The sequence below is a fragment of the Beta vulgaris genome, chromosome 6 (genome assembly GCF_026745355.1).
Source record: "Beta vulgaris subsp. vulgaris cultivar EL10 chromosome 6, EL10.2, whole genome shotgun sequence".
Classification (NCBI taxonomy): Eukaryota; Viridiplantae; Streptophyta; class Magnoliopsida; order Caryophyllales; family Amaranthaceae; genus Beta; species Beta vulgaris.
In genome coordinates, this window is record NC_079207.1 from 49,866,007 (window position 1) to 49,883,579 (window position 17,573).

Below are 17,573 nucleotides of genomic sequence, written 5' to 3' on the forward strand. Positions count from 1 at the left end.
GCTTGGACCTCAAAATTGAGCGATTCAAAAGCCTGAAATGTTTTTTTACCATTTCTAAGGGGTTCGTGAGCTGAGAAGCTAAATTCATTGAAGTCCGATTTTTCGCGTCCTTTTCTTCCTCATTTTGGCCCAAAATCGTAATTTGGGCCTAACTCCTAGCTCGGATATCAGAATTGAGCGATTCAAAAGCCTGAATTGTTTTTTTTTTTACCATTTCTAAGGGGTTCGTGAGTTCAGAAGCTGAATTCGTTGAAGTCCGATTATTCGTGTCTGTTTCCTGCTCAACTTGGCCCAACATCGTAATTTGGGCCTAACTCTTACCTCGAACATCAGAATTAAGCGATTCCAAAGCCTCACATGTTTTTTCCCCATTTCTAAGGGGTTCGTTAGCTCATAAGCTGAATTCCTTGCAGTCAGATTTTTTTGTTTGTTTACTACTCATCTATGCCCAAAATCGTAATTTAGGCCTAACTTCTAGCTCGGACATCAAAATTGAGCGATTCAAAAGCCTGAATTGGGTTTTTTTTAGCATTTCTAAGGGGTTCATGAGCTCAGAAGCTGAATTCGTTGAAGTCTGATTTTTCGTGTCTGTTTCATGCTCATCTTGGCCCAACATCGTAATTTGGGCCTAACTCCTATCTCGGACATCAGAATTGAGCGATTCCGAAGCCTGACATGTTTTTTCCCCAATTCTAAGGGGTTCGTGAGCTCAGTCTGAATCCCTTACAGTCAGATTTTTTGTGTCTTTTTACTACTCTGTGCCCAAAATCGTAATTTGGGCCTAACTCCTAGCTCAGACATCAGAATTGAGCGATTTAAAAGCCTAAATTGGTTTTTTACCATTTCTAAGGAGTTCGTGAGCTTAGAAGCTCAATTCGTTGAAGTCCAATTTTTCGCGTCCGTTTCTTGCACATGTTGGCCCAAAATCGTAATTTGGGCCTAGCTCCCAGCTCGGACATCATAATTGAGCGATTGCAACGCCTGACATGTTATTCTTACCATTTCTAAGGGGTTCGTGAGCTCAGAAGCTGAATTCCTTGCAGCCCAATTTTTCGCGTCTGTGTCCTTCTCATCTTGGCTCAAAATTGTAATTTGGGACTAACTCCTAGCTTGGACCTCAAAATTGAGCGATTCAAAAGCCTGAAATGTTGTTTTTTACTATTTCTAAGGGGTTCATGAGCTGAGAAGCTAAATTCGTTGATTACCATTTCTAAGGGGTTCGTAAGCTCAGAAGCTGAATTCGTCGATGTCCGATTTCTCGTGTCTGTTTCTTGCTCGTCTTGGCCCAACATCGTAATTGGGTACTAACTCCTATCCCGGACATCAAAATTGAGTGATTCCAAAGACTGACATGTTTTTTTCCCATTTCGATTTTTCGCGTCCGTTTCTTGCACATCTTGGCCCAAAATCATAATTTGGGTCTAGCTCCTAGCTCGGACATCATAATTGAGCGATTGCAAAGCTTGACATGTTTTTTTTACCATTTCTAAGGGGTTCGTGAGCTCATAAGCTGAATTCGTTAAACTTCGATTTTTCGCGTCTGTTTCATGCTCATCTTGGCCCAACATCGTAATTTCGACCTAACTCCTATCTCGGACATCAAAATTGAACGATTCCAGAGCCAGACATGTTTTTTTTACCATTTCTAAGGGGTCGTGAACTTAGAATCTAAATTCCATGCAGCCCAATTTTTTGCGTCTGTGTCGTTGTCATCTTGGCTCAAAATTGTAATTTGGGACTAACTCCTAGCTTGGACCTCAAAATTGAGCGATTCAAAAGCCTGAAATTATTTTTTTACCAAATCTAAGGGTTTTCTGAGCTATGAAGCTAAATTCGTTGAAGTCTGATTTTTTCGCATCCGTTTCTTGCTCATCTTGGCCCAAAATCGTAATTTGGGCCCAACTACTCGCTCAGACATGAGAATTGAGCGATTCCAAAGCCTGACATGTTTTTTCCCCATTTCTAAGGGGTTCGTTGAGCTCAGAAGCTGAATTCCTTTCAGTCAGATTTTTCGTGTCTGTTTACAGCTCATCTGTTCCCAAAATCGTCATTTGGGCCTAACTCCTAACTCGGACATCAGAATTGAGCGATTCAAAAGCCTGAATCTATTTTTTTACCATTTCTAACGAGTTCATGAGCTCAGAAGCTGAATTTGTTGAAGTCCAATTTTTCGTGTCTGTTTCATGTTCATCTTGGCCCAACATCGTAATTTCTGCCTAACATCTATCTCGAACATCAGAATTGAGCGGTTCCAAAGCCTGACATGTTTTTTAACCATTTCTAAGGGGTTCGTGATCTCAGAAGCTGAATTCCTTGCAGCCCAATTTTTCGCGTCTGTGTCCTTCTCATCTTGGCTCAAAATTGTAATTTGGGACTAACTCCTAGCTCGGACCTCAAAATTGAGCGATTCAAAAGCCTGAAATGTTTTTTTTTTACCATTTCTAAGGGGTTCGTGAGCTGAGAAGCTAAATTCGTTGAAGTCCGATTTTTCGTGTCCGTTTCTTGCTCATCTTGGCCCAAAATCGTAATTTGGGCCTAACTCCTAGCTCGGATATTAGAATTGAGCGATTCAAAAGCCTGATTTTTTTTTTACCATTTCTAAGGGGTTTGTGAGTGCAGAAGCTGAATTCGTCAAAGTCCGATTTTTCGTGTCTGTTTCTTGCTCATCTTGGCCCAACATCGTAATTTGGGCCTAACTCCTATCTTGGACATCAAAATTGAGCGATTCCAAAGCCTAACATGTTTTTTTCCCATTTCTAAGGGGTTCGTGAGCTCAGAAGCTGAATTCCTTGCAGTCAGATTTTTTGCGTCTGTTTACAGCTCATGTGTGCCCAAAATCGTAATTTGGGCCTAACTCCTACCTCGGATATCAGAATTGAACGATTCCAAAGACTAACATGATTTTTTATCATTTGTAAGGGGTTCGTGAGCTCAGAAGTTGAATGCGTTGAAGTCCGATTTTTCGCGTCTATTTCTTGCTCACTTGGAACTAAAATCGTAATTTAGGCCTAACTTCTAGCTCGGACATCAGAATTGAGCGATTCCAAAGCATGGGAGGTCGCCTCTGCCACATTGCCATAGTGGAGAATCCTGTTGCAGCTCTAGTGAGACGATTACCACGTTCACTGACGGTCCGACGAAGTTGTTTACACCTGACCTTGTCATGTGAACTAACACTAACCACAAACCTAAGAACTAAAGGATAACGAAAAAGGAAAAAATTAAAAAAGGGGGAAGGGGATGGGCCCAACAACCACCGTGATGCGTCGGAGGCGGTTCAGGCGACTATCGAACTTCCTAGGGTTTGGTTGGGGAGGTGAGGTGTTTCGGGGGAGGGGTTTTGTTTGCTTAGGGTTTTCTCTCCCAGAAGCTTATCTAGCAAAAGCAATCTAAGTAGGGTGACTTTGAAGTGATCTAAAATCATTATGGAAATTTCTTATATTTTTTTTTAATTTCCTCAGGTGGAAGTGGTAAAGGGTAATAAAGGAAAAAAAATGAAGAAGGACCCTTAAAAGGTAGAATTATAGTTATATAATTAGTAATAGAAGCCTATAATAGCGAGAACAACTATATATTGTTGCTTTTGATCTTTTAGGAGTTTACTAACGTGTTCATACCTCCTATCGTATTAGGTGGGGTTTTATGTTTTATGTTTTTTTCATTCTTCTATGAAAATGTAAGTAACAAGGATAATTTGTTAATAATCTTTAATTTAAAAAGTAACAACACATTGATGTCCGATGGTGATACTAGGTTTAACCATATCATAAATAAAATAATCTAAAATATATTCACCCAACAATATAGTTTGAGTACTTGAGTGCGAACACAAAGACTTTGTAGAATAAATAAATTGGAATTTCTGTTTCAAAAAAATAAGTATAGAAGAATTGAGACTCGAAATGGATTGAACTTACATTACATAGCTGTTTAGTAAAAAAAAAAATATTTAACGTGAACATTTATAACTTTTCAAATCAACGTACTTAATTGGTTAAGTAATAAATATAATTCTTAGGCCTCTAAGAATGTGCTGATACCTCTAACATATTGGTTACAAAATGGCTGCTAAATAGATTGATGTTATACTTGCTGTCGATTTCAAGTTTTGCTATTCTCTACAATCTACCTTAGGGTGGATTTTCTATATTTTTTCCCCGTCAAAGTCATGAAATTAAGAACATCTGATTTTCAGTCTAGAAATCTAATTATTTGACTTTGATTTCCATATTAGAACAGGAATTTTCCTTAATGAATTTCATCCTCCAACTTTCGGCCAATATAAAGAACATTCTAAAGATTGATTGTCCATGAAATTTTCCAATCTTTAACCTTATACATTTTAATCTTTGAACATTCTTCGTAAAGAAAAGAAAAAAAATGTGGAGATTTTCTCTAACTAATTTTTGTGGGTCCATTTATATCATATACCGTGCAATTAAGAGAAGATGTGGATTTTTTTTAAAAAAGGCAAACGTTTACAAATAAGGGATAAACTATAATTTACATATATTTTATCTTAAGCTCTCGTTGTTTTGTTTTGTCCTAACAGAAATCAACGATCAAAATAATATATTACAACCGACTTTCTTCAATAAATTATAAATGAAGAATTCAGCTTCAACCTTTCTTTATCCATTCTTCCCCCTAAAAGTAGAACCCTAACAAAAAAATCGTCGGGCTTCACATTGAGAGATAGTTGGGAGGATGGAGAATTGGGAGGAGAAAGAGATGAGAGGAGAGAGAGAAACTTACATGGGGAATCAACAATAATTAAACTCTTTGGGACCATAGAAGAAAATTTGAAATTCAAATTCAAGACATTTATATTTTCATTTTAAATTTCAATTTAGGTCATGTTCTTTTGTATTTAAACTCATTGTAGTTCACTTCACTTTAGTTTCATTCTATTTATTTCAGTTAGGTTCACTTCAATCAGTTTCCTCTTATAGTTTAGTTCAATTCAATTTAGTTTAATTCGTCCAACTCAACTAATCTATATATAACTAGTGAAAGTATTGGGTCAGAGCGTCTGACCCAATACCTTCCGTCGGATGGGCTAAGCCCATCAAAACGCGCGCGGGCTTTTTTCATATTTGTTTGTTTTTTTAAAATATATTTAACGGTTATTAGGTTATATCTTTTTACGGTTTTGAAACTGTTTTTTATTTAGTTTGTGCTTGATTCTCGCTAGTTTTAAAACTGATTCTTCTATATTAATTACTGATTATTTCTAGAATTTTTCTGCTTCTCTGCTTCTCTGCTGTTGAAATTTAGCTTGTTTTTTTGTTCGTAATTCATTACTGTTGCATCGCAAATATGGTGAAAAGGATCAGAGATGATGATTCTAGGTATAATTTGGTTTGATTTTTACTGCAAATTTTTTTTTCAAATTCTTAGTGTTTTGTTGTTGTAATTGTAATGTAGCCCGAAGTCGAAGAAGGTGAAGACTGACGCATCTTCAAGAAAAATTTTGGTTGTGTCTACTGCTGGGAAGAAGAAAGAGAAAGATGGTGTTATGATCCAAAGTATATTTCAAGTTCTTAGTGTAATTGTTTTCAGTTGGTGTTGTGTTTCTTTCATTTAGACATTTTTACCTTTCATTTGGTGTTTTTGATTTTGTTTTTTTCTATTTTTCGACGTTTTCAGTTGATTATTGTATTTATTTCATTTTGTTAGGGTTTGTGTTTCAGTTGATGTTGTTTTTGTTTCATTTACATATTTTGTTTTTTTTTTGGTATGTTTTAATTGTTGTTTTGTATTATTCACATATGTTTTCAGTTGATGTTGTTTTTCTTTCATTTAGACATTTCTACCTTTCATTTGGTGTTTTTGATTTTTTTTCTTTGTTTTTTTTGTCGTTTTCAGTTGATCTTTGTATTCTTTCAGTTGATTGTTGTATTCTTTAAGTTGATGTTGTTTTTCTTTCATTTAGACATTTATTCCATTCATTTACATATTTTTCATTTTGTTATTCTTTGATTTTTTGACATTTTTAGTTTGAAATCTTGTATTCTTTCAGTTGATTGTTGTATTCTTTCAGTTGATAATTTTTAGTCTAATTGGAATAGAATGAAATGAAAGAATTATTATACTAAATAAAATAATAAGTAGACCAACTGAAAAATAAAGATGTGTAACTGAAAAATAAAGATGTGTAACTGAAAAATAAAGAAGTGTAACTGAAACAATGTAAATTCTAACTGAACATTTTTAGTCTAATTGGAATACAATGAAATGAAAGAATCATTATACTAAATGAAATAATAAGAAGACCAAGTGAAACATATAGAAGTCTAACTGAAACCATGTAAATGCTAACTAAAAGTTTTTAGTCTAATTGGAATAGAATGAAATGAAAGAATCGTAATACCTAATGAAATAATAAGAAGATCAACTGAAAACTAAAGAAGTCTAACTGAAAAATATAAAAGTCTAACTGAAATAATGTAAATGTTAACTGAAATGTTTTAGTCTTATTGGAATAGAATGAAATGAAAGAATCATTATACTAAATGAAATAATAAGAAAAATAGCTGAAAAATGAAGAAGTCTAACTGAAAAATAAAGAAGTCTAACTGAAACAATGTTAATGTTAATTGAAATTTTTGTCTTATTGGAATAGAATGAAATGAAAGAATCATTATACTAAATGAAATAATAAGAAGACCAACTGAAAAATAAAGAAGTCTAACTGAAAAATAAAGAAGTCTAACTGAAACAATGTAAATTCTAACTGAAAATTTTAAGTGTAATTGGAATAGAATGAAATGGAAGAATCATTATACTAAATGAAATAATAAGACGACCAACTGAAAAATATAGAAGTCTAACTGAAAAATAAAGAAGTCTAACTGAAACAATATAAATTCTAACTGAAAATTTTCAGTGCATGTAATTGGAATAGAATGAAATGAAAGAATCATTATACTAAATGAAATAATATGACGACCAACTGAAAAATAAAGAAGTCTAACTGAAAAATAAAAAAGTCTAACTGCAACATTGTAAATGCTAACTGAAAATTTTAAGTGTAATTAGAATAGAATGAAATGAAAGAATCATTATACTAAATGAAATAATAAGACGACCAATTGAAAAATATAGAAGTCTAACTGAAAAAGAAGTGACCTTTGTGTTCTTTCAGTTGATCTTTGTATTCTTTCAGTTGATGTTGGTCTTCTTTCAGTTGATCTTTGTATCCTTTCAGTTGATCTTTGTATTCTTTCAGTTGATGTTGGTCTTCTTTCAGTTGATGTTGTTGCTTGTTTTCAGTTAGTCTTATTATTTGATTAAACTTTCTTTCTTTCAGATGTGATAAATCATTGTCTAAGAAGAAAGGCAAAGCTGATTTATCACCAGTGAAGTTTTCATTTGCAAGGTCTAATCCAGATGAACAGAAAGACACTTTTGATAGATCGTACGTTTTTTCGTTATTCTTCTTTTATATGATATGATTGTTTATTTCTTTTTTTTTCATTTATTTTTGTTCACTTTTCTTTGGAATTTGACTGAGCAAGATATGAAGTCTATTAGTCTACATGTATTGTCAGACTATTCTCATTTACATGAAGTTGTTAGTAACTTCAGTGATGAGCAGAAAAGAGAGATTAGGGAAATTGGGTTTGGCAGTCTTCTAGATATTAGGATAAAGAAGTTTTGTCCCAATCTGAATTTGGAGTTGTTGTTGAATTATAATGCTTCCGGAATGATGTTTTCGACAAAGAATGGTAAAGTGATTTTTAATAAGTTTACCATTAGTGATGTTTTGGGTTTACCTGTATCAGATAAACCAGTTGAGGTTATTGATGATGATACCTTTAGGAGGAAAGGTAGTCAGGTGGAGGCTAGAAGTGCCAGGAGGGATTGGCATAGGTTCCTTGATATTTCTGATCCCAATAAGCCATACATTGCTAAAAAACATTAGGATGATTTGTTTAAGAAGCATCAATGTGGGGATGATTTAAAGAAGTTGTTTGTTATTTTTTGCTTGTCCAAGCTCCTATGTCCAATTGCTGATTTCGGGCCTGCCCTGAAGTGTGCCAAGAGTTTGGAAGATGTATCTATGATTTCAAGCTACGATTGGTGTGGATATATCTTACAACGTCTTCGTACTGCTGTTTTGGACTGTCATCAGTCTATAATGATGAGGAAGAACGAGCTGGGACAGAAGAAAGTGACATTCAAGCTTCGGGGATGCATGAACGCTCTGGCTCTTGCTGTTATTCACAACTTCAAATGTCGTAATCTGGATTTTTCAAATGTCAGTAAGCCATTTATCACTTATTGGCAGGAAGAGAAGGATTTGAGTAGTGTTGTGAAGCAGTTTGAGATCAACATGGATTTTATTCTGCCAGTGAAGCGTGAAAAACAGAAGCTTCAGTTTAAAGCTCCTAATGTTAGTGCTGCTAGTAGGAAGTCTGCTTTTCCTACAATAAAGGTGGTTGAGGGTCCATCACCTTCAACTAGGCAGCTTGTTATGGATCTTCCTCATAGTTTGATGACTGATGAGGAAATAGATGCTCTTGATGTTCATGTGAGTTTCATTCATCTTATGTTTTTATTATTGTTGTACTCTTAAACTCTAACTGAAGACTGTTAAACTCTAACTGAAATAATGTCAATACTAGCTGAAAAGTATATAAATACCAAATGAAACTATTTCTATCTGTTTTTATTTCATTGAAGTTTTCATTTGATTGCTGGGTTGTTTCAGTTGGTCCTTTTTTTTGTTTATGTTGTTTTTGTTTGGGTTTGAGTTGTTTTTGTGTCATTATGATATTGATTTGTTTGTTTATTTGTTTTGCTCTTTTAATCGAAGGAATATGTGAAGAACATGCACAAGTTAAAGAGGAATGCGCTTGCATTCTGTCAAGTGAACTTGGATATTGCCCAAAACATTCGGGAAGAAGGCGAGAAGCTGTCTCAATACAGTATTTCTCTGGATGACAGTGAAGTTTTTAATCCAGAGTTTTTGAATCAAATTGACGACATATGCAAGCGTCATTTGGAAGCGAAAGATAGCGCAAACAAAGTTGATCCTACAATTGCACTATTGGTGAAGCGGACTGTGGATTTGGAGTTCGAAAGAAATGAAAGTGTTCCTGATTTGGATGCTGGTGTTCATGGAGGTGAAGAGAAAGGAGGAAGTAAGTTCCTTTCATTATATTGTTTTCATTTGATTGTTGTAGTTTTTAATCTGGTTGGAATAAAATTTATTGTTTTCAGTTTTAGTGGAATACTTTGTTTAAATGAGAAAGTTAAATAGGTAAGTGAAAGAATACAAAAACCAACTGAAAACTTTCACACTCTAACTGAAATAATATCAACACCAGCTGAAAATTAGATAAATACTAAATGAAATTTTTCCATTTGTTTTTATTTCAATCAAGTTTTCATTTGATTGCTGGATTTTTTCAGTTGATGAATTTTTTTTTTCATCTGGTGGAAACATTGTTTCAGTTCTTGTGTATTTAGCTTGTTTTTTATTGTTTTTGTGTTTTGAATGAAGATGATGAAAAAGAAGAAGAGGAGGATGATAAGAAGAGGAATGCTGATGATGATCAACTTAAAGATGGTTGTGGTGATGATGATGATGATGATGATGATGATGATGATGATGATGATGATGATGATGATAAGGATCACCATAATTATAATGAGACAAAGAAGCAGCAGGATGATACTGATGATGATGATGCTGGTCTTCAAGGAGATGAAGAGAAAGGAGGAAATAAGGATTTGGATGTTGGTGTTCATGGAGATGGAGAGAAAGGAGGAAGTAAGTTCCTTTGATTTTATTGTTTTAATTTTATTGTTGGAGTGTTTCATCTGGTGGAAACATTGTTTCATTTTGAGTGGAATACATTTGTTTAAATGAAAAAGTTAAATAGCTAACTGAAAGAATAAAAAGACCAACTGAAAAATGTGATACTCTAACTGAAATAATATTAATACCAGCTGAATATCATATAAATACCAAATGAAACTTTTGCTATTTGTTTTTATTTCATCTGGTGGAAAAATTGTTTCAGTTTGTCAATGAATTGATTCATTTTTTATTTTGTGTGTTTTTCAGCTCTTGTGTATTTAGATTTTTTTTATTTTTTTTGTTTTTGAATGAAGATGAGGAGAAAGAACCAAAGGAAGATGATAAGAAGACTAGGAATGCTGATGATGATGCTGGTCTTCAAGGAGATGAAGAGAAAGGAGGAAATAAAGATTTGGATGCTGGTGTTCATGCAGATGGAGAGAAAGGAGGGAGTAAGTTCCTTTGATTTTATAGCTAACTGAAAGAATACAAAGACCAACTGAAAATTGTGATACTCTAAATGAAATAATATTAATACCAGCTGAATATCTTATAAATATCAAATGAACTATTGTTTCAGTTTGTAACAATATGAAGACGAACTGAAAAATAAATAAGGCTAACTGAAGTACTATAAAGACTAGCTGAAAAATAAACAAGTCTAACTGAAGCACTATAAAGACTAGCTGAAAAATAAACAAGTCTAACTGAAAGAATAAAAAGACCAACTGAAAACTGTGATAATCTAACTGAAATAATATTAATACCAACTGAATATAATATAAATACCAAATGAAACTTTTTCTATTTATTTTTTATTATTTTTTTTTAATGAAGATGTTGAGAAAGAACCAAAGGAAGATGATAAGAAGACTAGGAATGCTGATGATGATCAACTTAAAGAGGCTAAGGATAAGGATAAGAGTTCTACAAGTATCCCTACTCCTACCGCTCGTGTTGAGCTTGTTGATCTTTCTACTCCTACTCCTCCTCCCGTTGTTGAAGTTGTTGAGAATGTCTATAGTAGAAAGTCTTGGAGAGTTGATTCTTCTGCTAAAAGGAAAAAGATACCTGATTTCAGTCGCCCTTCATTCCAACTATTAACTCCGAGTCCTGTTGTTGAGGATGTTGGATTTGTAGACAGTGGTGAACTGGTTAGTTGGATTGTATTATTGTTTACCATTTTTTTATTCCTTTTGATTTCAGTTAGTATTAGTTTATGTTTCATTTAGTGTATGTTTGTTGTCAGTTAGTGTATGTTTCATGTCAGGTAGTATTAGTTTATGTTTCATTTAGTGTATGTTTTTTGTCAGTTAGTGTATGTTACTTGTCAGTTAGTATTAGTTTATGTTTCAGTTAGTGTATGTTCTTGTCAGTTAGTAATAGTTTAATTTTCATTTAGTTTGTATTTCTTGTCAGTTAGTATATGTTTCTATCTCAGTTAGTGTATTTCTATTTCAGTTAGTGTATATAAATCATTTGGATTAATTATATTTCAGTCAGTGTTTTCAATCTTTCAGTTAGTGTATGTTTCTGTTTCAGCTAGTGTTGTTAGTATTTCATTTAGTTCTTTGTTCTATTTCAGGTAGACTTATTGCTTTTGTATCTTATGTGTATTTTCCAGATTTTTGTTCCTGTTCACAAGGATGATCATTATACTGTTTTGGTGCTCAACAAGAAAGCTAAAAGGATTGAAAACATTGACAATCGTACAGACATGAAGGATATTGATAGATAGATTTATGAGGGATTTAACGGTCTTACATACTTTGTACGTACCCTTTTGTATCGGATTGTTTTTTATTCCATTTTATTACTTGTTTTTTTAATTGTTCTTTACTTTTTCATCTTCAAATGCAGTGTCGTGCTTTTGATGCTTTTATGCAAAGTAATATGAGATGTCGTGATTTTGATCATCTCCAACATTGGGAGAAAGTGACTCTTTTTTTCCCTTGGAGAAACAAGGAGAACAATCATGATTGTGGTGTGTATGCAATCAAGTGTATGGAGCTGTATGATGGTCAAAATGCTAACGAGTTTCCACTTGTTGACCTGAAAAGGGTATGATAATTTTATTGTAATTTTTACTTGTTAGATTTCTGTTTTTGAATTTTTTTTAATAGTTTTGATTTTTTTTTTTATTTTACAGACAGCCACCAAAAACCTTGAGCGTTGCAAGCTTGCACTTCGTCTAGTGGAGCATCCTTCAAACAAATTGAAAGACAAAGTGAAGCATGATTATTGTTATGTTTGGTCAGCAAAGAAGCCTGAACTTATGGTAGGACAAAAGTTAAGGAAGGAAAAAGAGGTTGTTCTAAATAGATTAGCATTTAATCGATCAAAGAGGACAAATAGAAAAGAAGCACAAATTTTAGAGAGACGGAGGGAGCACGAGGAGGAAGTCGAAGACGTGTTGAATCATCACTTTGAAGAAAAAATCAAATTAGACAAACTGTTGAATTTTCGTTATTCTTAGTTGCCAAACTGTCTTTTTTTATTTTTTTTTATTTTAATGTACAGTAGAAATAGCATACAACTCAATTTTGTAATGTACAGTAGAAATAACACACAACTCAATTGATATTTTTTATTTTTAGAACTGTACATTTACACTTACTTTGAGTGTAATACATTTGTGTAAATGAAATTGTTTGAGAATTAAGTGGAAAAATACAATCCCCACCGGAAAAGTGAAAAATCTAACTCATAATGATAAGTGTATGACATATATTTGTAAATATAAATTTTAAGTCTAACTGAAGCACTGTAAAGACTAGCTGAAAAACAAACAAGTCTAACTGAAGCACAATAAAGACTAGCTGAAAAACAAACAAGTCTAACTGAAGTACTGTAAAGACTAGGTGATAAACAAACAAGTCTAACTGAAGCACTATAAAGACTAGCTAAAAAATAAACAAGTGTAACTGAAGCACTATAAAGACTAGCTGAAAAAAAAAAAAAACAAGTCTAACTGAAGCACTATAAAGACTAGCTGAAAAATAAACAACTCTAACTGAAGCACTATAAAGATTAGCTGAAAAATAAACAAGTCTAACTGAAGCACAATTAATACTAGCTGAAAAATAAACAAGTCTAACTGAAGCACTAGAAAGACTAGCTGAAAAATAAACAAGTCTAACTGAAGCACAATTAATACTAGCTGAAAAATAAACAAGTCTAACTGAAGCACTATAAAGACTAATATTACTAACTGAATCTCGAGTAGCTGAAAAATAAACAAGTGTAAATTTGAATACAATTACTGACTGGAATACAATTGAAAACTAATATTATTTTTACACTATTCAACTTCAGGTACATTTGAGGTTTTTGTTCCATATTCATTCGGATGCCTTGTCTTCATTATACGCTTCTCAAAATGTCCTTTTACTCTCTTGTTTCCCTTTGGGGGGTCTTCCTTTTGTCTTTATCACCTCGGGATTTTCAACTGTCTGTCTTCGTAGTTCTTCGTCTTCGATTTCTTGTTGTTTTTGTTGATCGGTCTTGAAAACTTCTTTTACCGATTTGTATAATTCCTTCAACGACTTATCACGTAATTTTCTTGCATCCTCAATTGATTGACACTAGGTTGTAGAAATTCTTGGTTATTGCATGTCTCCATGGTGTCCATAACAGTGCATTTTGGTTTTGGTCCTTGTCTGCTGTAATAACAGTTTCTTAGTCAATTATTTCATTTGATTAACTAAATTTTTCAGCTAGTTGATAAAGTGTTTCAGTTGGAGCTTTACTTTTTTCAGTTGGCTAACTAAATTTTTCAGATAGTTGATAAATTGTTTCAGGTGGTATCTTTATTGTTTCAGTTAGTTAAGTGTTAAACCCCACACCCCCAAAACCCCCACCACCAAAATCCCCCTCCCACAAACAAACAAAACCCCCAAAACCCCTAATTAATTTTCTGTTAGTAACATTAATTGTCAGTTAGTTATACTAGTTTTTCAGCTGGAGCCTTTTTCTTTTCAGTTGACTAACTAAATGTTTCAGGTGATCTGAAAATTGTTTCAGTTGGAATCTTCAATTTTTCAGTTAGTTACATTAATTTGTCAGTTAGTTATATTGATTTATTTTACTAACCTTGAACATTCTCCTATACTGCTGACTTTGTAAGTCTTGTCCATCTCTTAAGGATATATTGTTCTGGGATTTGAAATATACTAAACATGTGCATGACCCTTATGATGTGAAAGCAAAGCATCCCTGTCTCTGTGAAGCATTGACATGAGCACACTAATTCTGTTGTAGCCTCATCGTATGCTACTGTATGTGAATTGCTGAAATCTTCTTCTGGTGAGACTTCAAACAACTTCAGCTCTGAGTTTTCTGTTGCAAATGCTCGTAAAAAGGATGCCATTGCCCACTCATACTCTGTTTCAAAGTCATTATACAGTGCTAGTGTGTATACATCAGCTGCGTGTTTCAGAAGCTTTGACTCGGATTTGACAACTTTGGGACGTTCGGTTCTGTTTCGGAAGTTGTCACTAGTTTCATTGCTTCTCCATCTCTTCACTGTTTGCTCAAATATATGTAGAATTCAAACAAGTTTGTTGTTGCTTTTGCATTGAATGATATTGCCTGTTTTTACTTCACTTCTTTGTGATGATAAGATTCCAGCTGAAAACATATCCCTATTTAACGCGGTGCACCACTTGTGTCTCTGATCATATACTTGATCGAACCATTCCTTTTTCTCGTGTCCATACATTTCCATCATTTTCGTCCATAATTCTTCAAAGCCTGATTCATTTTGACACCCCATCAAGCAGTTCTTGAACATGTTCTTGAAGTCTTCATTGGTCTTGAGGGATCCGAAGTGGCTTACAAAGTTCTTCTCTATATGCCAAAGGCAAAGCCTATGTCTTGAATTTGGGAAAACCTGTTTTAAGATAGTACATATTATGCTAGAAATCATTTTCATTTTCATTTGGATGCTTGTGAATCCAACTGAAAGAGTAAATAAAAAAAAGATAGAAATAAAAATAAAGAAGTCTAACTGAAACAGTGTAAATGCTAACCGAAAATTTTTAGTCTAATTGGAATAGAATGAAATGAATGAATCATTAGACTAAATGAAGTAATATGAAGCCCACCTGAAAAATAAATAAGTCTAACTGAAACAATGTAAATGCTAACTGCAAATTTTTAGTCTAATTAGAATAGAATGAATTGAAAGAATCATTATACTAAATGAAATAATATGAAGACCAACTGAAACATAAATAAGTCTAACTGAAACAGTGTAAATGCTAACTGAAAATTTTCATTTGAATGCTTTTTAATCTAAGTGAAAGAGTAGATCTTTGAAATGATCGAAACAATAAGACATGCAACTGAAATGATAAGAATAATTACAAATTGACATCTTTGTATTCAGTTGTGTGAGTTTATGTTATTTATACCTTTTCAATTGAAATGAATGCAATCATGAGCTAACAAATCTTGGCAGGTTCTTGGTTTTTCCTGCTTTGGCATGCTGTTCTTGTCTCATTGACTACCCTTTCCTTTCTTTCCTTGGTTGGGTCCTCAACATCTGGTATCTGAACATGATCTTGTTGTGTGTCTTGTTCTTTTGGTTCTCTTATTTTGTTTGTTGATTTTGAGGCTCCTTCCTTTGAGCAAACCAAGTAGAATTCGTATATAGAATTATCAATTCTCCTCCTCCATAGAGTTTGTTTCCTAATACTAAATCCTAATGCTCTTGAGTGGGCTTGATACAAGTTGTAACCATCTTTGAGATCTGTAACATGTCTCCCTATTAAACTGCTACTGATATTCTCGTCATTGAAAATGTACTTGAGATATTCATGTTCAGCTGTTGAGTTTATTGACAAAAAATAAGGATACTAACTGAAAGAACAGAAGCACTAACTGAAAACTAAACAAGTGTAGCTGAAAATAATTGTAATAGTATCAAATGAAAGAATCATTATACTAAATGAAATAATATAAAGACCAACCGAAAAACAAATAAGTCTAACTGAAAATTATAAGTCTGATTCGAATAGACTTTTGTAAATGAAAATTTTAGATATACTAACTGAAACAATGTAAATCCTAACTGAAAGAATGAAATGAAAGAATCATTATACTAAATGAAATAATAAGAAGATCAAGTGAAAAATAAAGAAGTCTAACTGAGAAATAAAGAAGTCTAACTGAAATTTTTTAGTTTAATTGGGATAGAATGAAGTAAAAGAATCATTAGACTAAACGAAATAGTAAGTAGACCAACTGAAAAATAAAGAATAATTGGAAATTTTTAGTCTCATTGGTTACACTAAATGAAATCATATGAAGACGAACTGAAAACTAAATAAGTCTAACTGAAAAATATAGTTGTCTAACTGAAAATTTAAAGTATCATTGGTTATACTAAATGAAATCATATGAAGACAAACTGAAAACTAAATAAGTCTAACTGAAAAATATAGAAGTCTAACTGAAAATTTTTAGTCTCATTGGTTGTACTAAATGAAATCATATGAAGACGAACTGAAAACTAAATAAGTCTAACTGAATAATAAATAAGTCTAACTGAAAAATATAGAAGTCTAACTGAAAATTTTTAGTCTCATTAGTTATACTAAATGAAATCATATGAAGACGAACTGAAAACTAAATAAGTCTGAAAAATATAGAAGTCTAACTGAAAATTTTTAGTCTCATTGGTTGTACTAAATGAAATCATATGAAGACGAACTGAAAACTAAATAAGTCTAACTGAATAATAAATAAGTCTAACTGAAAAATATAGAAGTCTAACTGAAATTTTTTAGTCTCATTGGATATACTAAATGAAATCATATGAAGACGAACTGAAAACTAAATAAGTCTGAAAAATATAGAAGTCTAAATGAACATTTTTAGTCTCATTGGTTGTACTAAATGAAATCATATGAAGACGAACTGAAAACTAAATAAGTCTAACTGAATAATAAATAAGTCTAACTGAAAAATATAGAAGTCTAACTGAAATTTTTTAGTCTCATTGGATATACTAAATGAAATCATATGAAGACCAACTGAAAACAGAATAAGTCTAACTGAAAAATAAATAAGGCTAACTGAAAAATAAATAAGTCTAACTGAAAAGAGAAGTAACGTTAACTGGAAAAAGATGTAATTGAGACAATGTAAATGCTAATATGAAGACTAACTGAAAAATAGACTTTTGTAAATGAAAATTTAGACATACTAATTGAGACAATGTAAATGCTAACTGAAAATGAGTAAATGCAATTGAAAATTATTTTTGTTGCACCTGTTTCTTTGTCATCTTTTCCAGCTGATTCTCCTGCTAATTTCTTTTTTTTTCCTGATCTGCTATCTGTATCAAACAATTTTTGATATGAATTTATAAGTTGAGTTACTGTGTGAAACTTGTTGATTAATGTGAGATATGTGTTACCTTTTTCATTCGTTAGTTCAATTTTTAATGAACTTTCGATTTGTGAGTTCGAATCTTCAGTTGACATTCTTTCTTTACCTAGATTGAGAAGTGGAATGTCGAAATGAGATTTACTTGCAGGGAGAAAGCGGATGTGTACGTCAATTTCCCGTTGAACAATGGCGGATGAAGCTGTTGGTTTTGTTTTTTTTGTTTTTATTTTTTCCGGCCGTTATAAATTTTGCTGCGCACGTGGTTTTATATTGTTGTCCGACGAGAGTGTTGTGTCGGACGAGTCTGACACAATACGTTCTCTTAAAAAAATTCAAAATTTTATAATCTTCATAATTATACACCATT